Source organism: Pteropus alecto, unplaced genomic scaffold, assembly GCF_000325575.1.
Source record: "Pteropus alecto unplaced genomic scaffold, ASM32557v1 scaffold410, whole genome shotgun sequence".
Lineage (NCBI taxonomy): Eukaryota > Metazoa > Chordata > Mammalia > Chiroptera > Pteropodidae > Pteropus > Pteropus alecto.
The window spans coordinates 82,377-92,606 of NW_006429388.1; the positions used below are offsets into that span (position 1 = coordinate 82,377).

Below are 10,230 nucleotides of genomic sequence, written 5' to 3' on the forward strand. Positions count from 1 at the left end.
AAAAAAAAAGACTACACTATACAAGTGATAACTATCTCCTTTATCCTTTCCCCTAGGCAAAGAGGAGTCAAGTAGATTTTAACCGCTGTGGCTAAGCAGATCATATAGTCCTTCTGTAGCATGAGTTTGTTTTCTATAGAATGGAGTTAAATATTTACACCTACATGCTTCTATTGGATGTCGTGCTAATTGCCAAAATCCCTGGAATGGAGACATTGGAACTATTCAGTGTTCAGGTACAATCATAACTTATTTTTTTTTATTTGCTTTATGAGAGAGTGTGCAAAATATGATTCTTTATAGATATAGTAAATATATTTTACATGTTAGCTTTATTCAACTATTGGGGAAGCTTAAAAGTTGAGGGTACTTATACAGCTTTGATTGAAGTCCCCATATATAATATAGCAGTGAGACAACTAAATATGTTCTCTAATCTTTATTATGCCACTACTGATTGATATTAGACTATATACTATATAACCATGTTTCAAAACAGTAAGAAAATAGCTATTCTTTAAGAGTTTATCCCACAGTGGCAAAATAAAAAGATATTTTTTTTGTAATTTCTGATGTTATGTTTCCAAAGGAATATAAATATTATAGTAGTCTTTCCTTATCTTTAGTTTTGCTTTTTGTGGTTTCAGTTACCTGAGATCACCAGCAGTTCAAAAATATTTTTTTTAAAGTTCAGAAATTAAAAAAAAAATACTATTTTAAATTACACACTGTTCTGAGTGGTGTGATAAATTCTCATGCCTTCCTGATCTGCCCCTCTTGGGATATGAGTTATCTCTTTTTCCAGCATATTAGTGCGGTATAAGCTACTCGCCCATTAGTCACTTAGTAGCCATCTCAATTATCAGATCCATTAAGAGAGAGAGATAGTAAAAGAGAGAGAAAAAAAGAGAGAGAGAGAGAAACACTTACAAAATGTTTATTACAGTATATTGTTATAATTGTTCTTTTTTATTAGTAGTAATTGTTATTAATCTCTTATTGTGCTTAATTTATAAATTTAATTTTATTATAAATATGTATGTACAAGCATACATTGTTTCATTTCTTTTATTGCACTTTGAAGATATTGTGTTTTTTACAAATTGAAGGTTTGTGGCAACCTTGCATTGGGTAAGTCTATAGGCAGAATTTTTTCAACAGGATCATATGATAATTAGCTTTCTTTTAGCAATAAAGTATTTTTAATTAAGGTATATGCATTGTACTTTTGGACATGATGCTATTGCACGCTTAATTGAGTACATGATAGTTTAAACATAACTTTTACATGCACAAGGAAACCAAAACATTGTGTGACATCTTTACTTGTGTTATTAACTTTATTGCAGTGGTCTGAAGCAAATATACAATATCTCCAATGTATTCCTGTATAGGAAAAATATAGTATATATAGAATTTGGTACTATCTGAGGTTTCAGGTATCCACTGTTGGTCTTGAAATGAATCCCCCATGCATAAGAGGGAGACTACTGTAATTACTATTACTGGGCTCTTACTAAGTGCCAAAGTCTGTTCCAATTTGTTTAGATGCATTAATCTGTTAACACTTAAAACAATCTCATTATCATTTTAGGTAGGCACCACTACTGTCATTTCTTTTCAGAAATGAGGCAATTAAGTTTGAAAGAACTTAATTTGCTGAAAGTTAAATATCTAATAAGTGTTAAAATCAGGATTTTAATTCTGGCAGTCTATCTCCAGAGCATGAGCTCTTAATCACCATGCTTTACTGCATCCTTAAACAAGGTTTAAGTTGTGTGTATATGTAAGTGTGAGGAGGATGCAGAGGGGAGTAATAGTGAGATGGGATGGTATTGTGTCATTTTATGTGAGATATAAATCAATTTTTTTCTTACCAACACATTTATTGGTGTCCATTATTTTAAAAGTTTATTAAAAATGAATAATTAAATATTACCCCCATGTTTGCTACTAATATAGCATGGTGACCCATGGGCATGGACTACAGTTTAGTAGTCACCAGAGGAAAGGAGGGAAGGAGTCAAATATATGGTGGTAGAAAAAATTTTAACTTTGGGTAGTGAACACACAATGTAGTATACATATGACATATTATTAAATTGCATGGTTGAAACCTATGTAATTTTATTAACCGATGTTACCTCAATAAATTTAATAAAAATGATTTAGCAACATCCTTAATTTATACCTGTATGCACTTTAAATTTGTTAAAATTCTAATTTATTTTATTTTGCAATCACCTTTATCAGGTGACTTCAAATTGTGTACACTTAGTAAATATGTCAGACTGTATTTCTCATCTCATTTAGATGAGAAACTACACTTATAAGACCTTATTTTTAGTTTTAAAATGAGAATTTAATGGACATCATATATATATTTTTTTTTTTCTGTAAAGATTTTGAAAGATGGATGGGGATATACTTCTATGATTCCAAGCATGACACAAAAGACTGACCTCAAGTTTTAGCTTTCAGTCTGATACTTGGGAATTTGTGAAGAAAAATGTGAACAGTATAAGATACTGCCTATCATTTCTTAAGCTCATACTATGTGCTAGGTGTTCTTATAAACTTTTTTAAATATGTTACTTCATTTACTCATCACAACAATACCATAAGGCAGACATTATTATTACTCCTGTTTTACATAAGAGGAAACTGAAGCTCAAGTATTAAATTCTTAAGTGTCAGATCCAGAATTCAAGCTCACATGCATATTCACTACATGCTTTCAAGTTGAGAAATATAGAGGGGAGTATAAAGTGCTCTTTCTTTTCCTTTTCCTATTTGATGGCTTCTGAGTTAAACATGCCAATTAAACCAAGGGCAATTATGGATAGTTAAGAACTACATCATTAGTGTTTCGGACTCGATAAAGACTACTTAGGATTTTCCTAATGTAATACTTGGGCTGTTGGTGTTAGAGCACCATTGGGCTGCTTCCATCATAAGGTGAGAAGACAGAACTTTTTCTTGCATTTAAATCTAATGAATAAATGTTGTTTATTTCATATTTAAATATTAATTATAACAAACAGTTTAGAGAATGAAGAAATATATATAGTTACAGAAAACCTAAATTTTAAGGGTATGAATTTATTGAGCATTTTATAAAAGCTGTTTTCTAAAAGATAAGTAATCTTAAATTATTATCTTGTCTTATTATTTTTTTTACATATCAATAATCCAGGACTAGAAAATTAAATTAGAAAGAAGACTATTTTAGAAAGTTGAAAGACAAAAGTAGTTAAAAAGAAATCAAAGATATTGTAAATGTGGAGAAATAGATCACAAAATAGCTGCAGTAATGTATCTTGTAAACATAAAAGAAAACAGGGCCTGATTGGTGAGTACAAGTTAATGAAGAGGAAAAAGCCAATTATACATTCTACTTAATAGATAATTCTCATTCTTAATATTTGGGAAACAAATATTTCACATTCAAAGACTTATCTCAGGAATGGGCTATTTAACAAAATGTAAGTTATGTGTGTCTCTAGTTATTGCTCCTAGGAATCTGAACCAAGTAAATTATTGATTTATTTGTGTTAATTTGTGAAATATTTTGGCATTCGTATTTAATTATGGTTTAATAAGTGGGAGAATATAGGTCTAACATAAGCTCAAATCTATTTATTAACATTTTTGCTTTTAACTTTAGTTTTATTTGATAGTTTTGTGAATTTGTTCCACTTATACACTTGTGGCTAAATTTACTTGAAGTCTTTGCCTATTTTTAGAATCTATCCAAGTAGATTATCCAAAATATTTTCCTAGAAGTGTATAGCATTTAGAATTGTGAAGAAATTTGTTTATGTTTAACATATATTTGCTTGGTTAAATGGTTTACATATTTTATACAATTTTAGTTTGATGGCAAGATGATCTAAGCATTTTAAATGACTTGGCTGTTGAGTTTTGTTTATAAAGATAGCTGGGGAGAGAATAATTAGAAATAGCTAGAGTAGGCAAAGTACCAACATGGGCCTCCACTAAGAAAAAGGTGACAAGAAAAGTGTCTTCTCAGCAAATCAATAAATTGTTCTAGAAAGAGATTGCTCCAGAGAGGAAGTAACTCATGAATAAAGGAAGAAAAGAAAGAACAGCTCATAAAGACAAAGAGAAAGACAGAGAATGGCTACCTTTAAAATTAATAAATAATTAAAAAAACAAGACAGCAACAACAAAAATCCTGAACTGTCCATTGCATGATTTAGTAAAAACAAATCAATATGATTAAGCACTTAGATGGTGAGGGTTGTGTGAGAGCAGGAGAGAGGGCAAAATAGGAGTGCAGTTTAGGGCATCAGTTCAGATTTTTTAATTCTTTCCCTTTTTCTCTTTCTTTTGCTTTGCATGGTGATGTTTTAATCATTTGAACTCTATTTTTAAAATTTATTTATTTATTTTAATTAGTTTCAAGTATACAGTACATTGGTTAGACATCTATATAGTTTATAAAACGATTCCCCGAATTGCTTCCTCCCTCCCCTCGCCCTCCACCTAGTCAACATATTAATGCTAACTGCATTCCCTATGCCGCGCTCCCCATCCCTGTGACCATCTATCAACTACTAATTTGTACTTTTAAACCCTTCATCCAATTCTCCCAGCCCCTCATGAACTCTATTTTTAAAAGCAAATAAATCATTTGTGAATAAGTCTAAGTTTCTTACTATATTCAAGAAAACCCTATTGGTATAGGTCCTGAAAGCCTTAATTTTCTAGGATCAAAGTACTCTGTGTTAAAGCTCCTGAGCTAGATAAGAAACTTGGAAATAAGATGACTCTCTTGAAGACAAAAAAGTAAAACTTACAATAAATAAGATTAGCCATCTGCAGGTTATCAGCATTCGCCTTATAGAACTGCATGCAATTGTGGTTATTAAGAGATATTGTGTCTTCTGTAATCAAGATGATTAGCTTATTTCTTCAGGACTAGAATGTAACTAAAGTTTTAAGTTAATTAGCGTGTTTGTACTATGAAAAAAAATACGTTATCGTAGTTTGAGGTAGATTGCCAAAAGTCTACATAAAAAAGGCAAAAATAGTAAGAATTTAGCCTTGTTTTTATTTTTTTTCTCTTTTATTGAGATATAATTGACATACAGCATTGTATAAGTTTAAGATGTACAGCATAATAATTTGATTTACATATAATTACCAAATAATTACCACATAAGTTTAGTTAACATTCATCACCTCACATAGTCAAAGAAAACCCTTTTTTTTCCTTGTGATGAGAATTTTTAGGATCTACTGACTTAGTAGCCTTGTTTATCCAGCATGATGCAATGAAGTGAGGTACTGTGTCTTGTGGACATGAGTTTTCTGTTACTAAACATATCTCTCTTGTTTTTATTTTTTTTAATTAAATTTATTGGGGCAGCATTGGTTAATAAAATTATATAGGTTTCAAGTGTACATTTCAATAATACATCATATGAACATTACATTGTGTGTTCACTACTCAAAGTCAAGTCTCCTTCCATCACCATATATTTGACCCCCTATACTCTTATCTACCTTTCCCCGCCTTTTACCTTTCCCTTTGATAATCACAAAACTGTTGTCAATGTCTATAAGTTTTTGTGTGCCTTGTTTGTTTGTCTCTTTGTTCTATATCCCACATATGAGTAAAATTATATTGTTCTCAAATAGATACGTCTCTTATTATAGATCAATAATTAATAATCAGTTTATCCTGTGACCTATATTTTGTGCCTCTCAATGTTCGCCATATTTAGATTTTTGTTAAGTAGTTCTGTGACTATCTAATTCAGTTTACCAAGTGTTTTGATGTCATATAGATTTTCTTTTACCACTAGAATAAGGTTTTTCAATTGCAAAATTAAAAATTAGCATTCTAGTATATACATATATAGCTTCTGAAAATAATTAATGTGAAACTCTAACTAAGACATTGTCACTTCTGGATATAGGGAAAAAAGTAGAGTCTGAGACTGTATATTTTGTATGGTAAGCTAAACTACTATAACGAATAGAATGAAAAGTATAGTAACTCAACCTCAATACAGGTTTATTTCTTGCTAATTTAACAGTTCAAATTGGGTGTTTCCTATTGGCAAGATGCATTCCTTCAGGCGGTGACCTATATATATATATTTTTTCTATCTATGGATGCGCCATTCCCTAGAGCTTTTTCCATATGCATTTATTAAAAAAAATAAAAAGAATTGAGGGGAAATTATAAGCTACTGATAAGCCTTACCAGAAAATGGCACAACGTCTTATTCTATTGACCAAAATTCTACCACATGGCCACATCTAATTGAAAAGGAAGGTGAGACATTTAGCCTAACTGTGTGCCCAGAAGAAGGGTAAGTAGTTTTAGTTATCAGCTAGTAGTTTCTTCTAATTCCTGTAGAGCTGAGGTCGACTTTATACCTTGATGACTGGACCAAGAACTCTAGCCCAAGTGGCCAGGTAGACACACTATTGGATATCTATCTTTAATTCCTAACTAGAGTACCAAACAAAAAGTTATTACTTAGTGGTAATAACTGGAGATAAAGTCAAAGTGATAGAAGAATTTAAATCTGATATTGGTCATTGCTATCATTCCCAGTCCCTCCATAGTAATTCGTACAACATAGTAGGTACCTAGACACAACTGGGAGAGAACGCAATTTTGACCTCTAGTTTTAGGATTTATTGTAAACATGGAAAAATAAAGGGAACTTATAGAAATATGAAAAATAATTAAAGTTTTTAAGCTATTTTCGACCAATTATCCTACATAGATTCTTGACATTACTTATGACTTAATTTGTCAGCTTATTTTTCTACTAGTTTTCCAGTTCAGAGAGAGGAAAGAAAAAAATGATGAAAAATGGACAGAACACTGCATGGCAAGAAACTGTATGTTAGCTACAGCCTAAATAATAATAACACTAATGCATTATGTTTCCTTTCTTCACTCTACATCCTGTTTACTTGTCTTTCCAGTAGCCTTTCATTTTTACATTATCTTCAGGTAGTTCTGATGATATGTAAAATTCATTCTTAACATTAATTTAATTGGCAAAGCCAAGATCACAAGAAAAGCTTTCTCTTAAGTAAAAGAGAAAATGTGAGAAAAAAACAAAAAACAAAAGAACAAACAGAAATCATGCTCAGTTGTGTTTAGTATCAGGTCTAATTTCATATAATAAAGATGGGTACATTGCTTAGAATTGGAACCCTCATACATTGCTGGTAGAAATGTAAATTGGTACAGCCACTATAAAAAACAGTATGGAGTATTTTTTACAAAATTAAGAACAAAACTACCATATGACTCAGCAAGCCCTCTTCTGGGTATCCACCTCCAAAATTTGAAAACAATTATGCATAAAGATATATGCACCCCAATGCTCGTAGCAGCATTATTCATGACAGCCAAGACATGGAAACAACTGAAGTGCTGTCTGATAGATGATTGGATAAAGAAGATGTGGTACACATATACAATAGAATATTACTCAGCCATAAGAGAAGATAAAGTACTGCCATTTGCGACTATATAGATGGATCTTGAGATTTTCATGCTAAGTGAAATAAGTCAGACAGAAAAAGTTGAGAATCATATGATTTCACTTTTTTGTGGAACATAAACAAACAAAGCAACAAACAAACAAGATACAAAAACTCATAGATACTGACACAGTTTAGTGCTTACAAGAGGAAAAAGGAGGAAGGAGGAAGGTAGATAAGGGTAAAGGGGGTGAAATATATGGTGACAGAATGAAATTTGACTTTAGGTGGTGAACGCACAATGCAATATACATATGACATATTATTGAATTGTACACTTGAAACATATATAATTTTATTAACCAATATCACTCCAAAAAATTTAATAAAAATAAATAAATAAATAAAAATTATAAATCAGAAAAAAATTTACTATAGCATTAAAATAAATCCTTTTTCTATGTACCATATTCACCGTCTTACACAGCTTTTGTCTCCAATGTTGTCAGATCTTAAAATTCTAACTATGTCTTTTGAATTTATTGCTATGCATTTCTAAAACCATGAAAAGCAACAGATGACTGGAATAGTAAACCATGATAACACATGCTGATTATTTTAATTGATTGAAAGTAATTCACAAAAATTGTAATACATTAACCTAGCTGTGAATATGGTGACATCATTGAAGTGAGTGCCAGATAGAATTATGGTACAAGTATAAAAATTAAATTATTTTATGCTTATGGTATCAAATCATATTTTATACTCCAGATTTCTTTTAACCTATTTCTCAGTTTTATAAGAAATATACATTGGAGAAGCCTTGGAAGGAGAAAATAACTGCAAAAAATATTTGCACTAATATTATTATTTGCCATAGGGAAAATAGCATAAACTCCTTGGGTCTTAAAAGAATAAAATGCATGATTAGCATGGAAGAGTCTTCATTACTCAGAATGTCACATATAAACATAAAAATTAAAACATCCATACACTCATATTTACTTGGGAAGTTATTAATAGAGGTCTAATAATGTTGTCTCTGTTCAAACGTGTTTTAGACCTTCTTTCTCTTGGGAAAAATCACCTTCTGTGAGCAAGCCACATTATTTTCTATATATTTTTATTATTTATTATTATTTATGCCTACAGCACCTGGTCTTCCTAGGTGGTCTCCCATCCGAGTACTAACCAGGCCCGATCATGCTTAGCTTCTGAGATCAGACATCAGGCTTGTTTAGGGTGGCATGGCCATAGACCACAGACCAAGGCTGCACTGGGGCATGAACCCAGGACCTTCTGCATGTAAAGCAGACGTGCTAACCGCTACACTATAGAACCATGTCCAATTATTTTCAATATTCTTGATTGTGACATATCATAATCTTTTGAAGATGAACTTGATTTTTTTTTTTTTTAGGAACTACAAAATAATTTTGTTTATTGAGTGCAAGATAATGCGAGCAATATAAAAATCAAAAGCTTATCTGGTTTTAATTGGCTTTTCTTTCTCTTGTCAAATGGGGGTGGGATTTTATTTGTACATTTTCTAAGGCTTTTAATCCACTCATGAACCTTATATGAGAGAAGCCATTGGGCAGAGAGATTTCTTAAGTAACTCATTGGGAGAACTCTTATCAGGGTGGGAGTAATTGCTCAGTGCTGACTACTTCTTTCCCTTTTGCTTCATCTGTACTACAAAATAGTCATTGCATGCAATTGTGAGCCCAGCAATTAGTGAAAAGAAGCTCTGTAAGCCCACTCAGCCATCTTGGCACTGGTCCAGGTCCTTCATTATTTTGTTCGTGACCAGAGGGTCTTTTTAATTTTCCAAAAATCCAGAAAATGCCTCTTCCATGAGTACTCTCACGTCCTTCTTTGTTAAGTAGCCTTTACCCTCAACAAATATGTGAAAAGTGAACATCATGGTTTCTATGATATGTTCCATTGGAGACAGTATTTTGTTGAGGTGGTAGCAGGAGGCGCAGCAGATTCACTCAGCTCTGAAATTGATTTTTAGTTAAAATACTATCAAAACATAAATAAGATGACTACGGTTATGAATAAGTTGTCTAATATAATTTTAGACTAACAAATAAAATTTTTAAATATAGTAATATGGTTAACTTATTTGTATGGTTAAAAATAGTTTTATTCAATAGATATTTACAGAGTGTTAGATATGTATAAAACACTGTCTTAGATGTTATAAAAGTTGTTCTTAATTCTGGCTATGCAGTAAAATTATTTGGGAAGCTCTTAAAATACTAAGTTCTACTCTCATAAATGATGATTTATCAGTCTGAGGTAAGGCATAGGTATTGATATAAAAAATTAAAAATAAACTCAGGCAATTGTAATGTACACCATAGTTGTAAATAGATTAAGTAAAAGATTTAGAGATGAGTAACACAAATAGGTGAATACAACTGAGGGAAAATTGCTTCTGACTCCCTATATTATTAACTTATTTTATAAGGTCATAATCTCAGGGGTGACTAAAGGGTGAAAGTAAAGTATCATTTATTATTTACTTTGTACCAAATAGTTTTTATATATCTCTATACATTACACAGTATTTAATATTCACAACAATTACATGGCATACACAATTACTAATGTCTAAACATTTGCATCCCTTCAAAATTTATATTTTGAATTCTTAACCCTTAAAAGTGATGGTATTTTTAGATAGGGTCTTTAGAGATGTTTAAATCATGAAGGTAGAACCCTCATAAATAGAAT

General features: G+C 31.3%; 2 pseudogenes; both read right to left on the bottom strand.

Annotated features, from left to right (window-relative positions):
- Positions 1–8,628: 8,628 nt before the first annotated feature.
- Positions 8,629–8,744, bottom strand: LOC112473651 (annotated as a pseudogene).
- A 407-nt stretch (positions 8,745–9,151) lies between these two features.
- LOC102886358 lies at positions 9,152–9,463 on the bottom strand (annotated as a pseudogene).
- Positions 9,464–10,230: the final 767 nt, after the last annotated feature.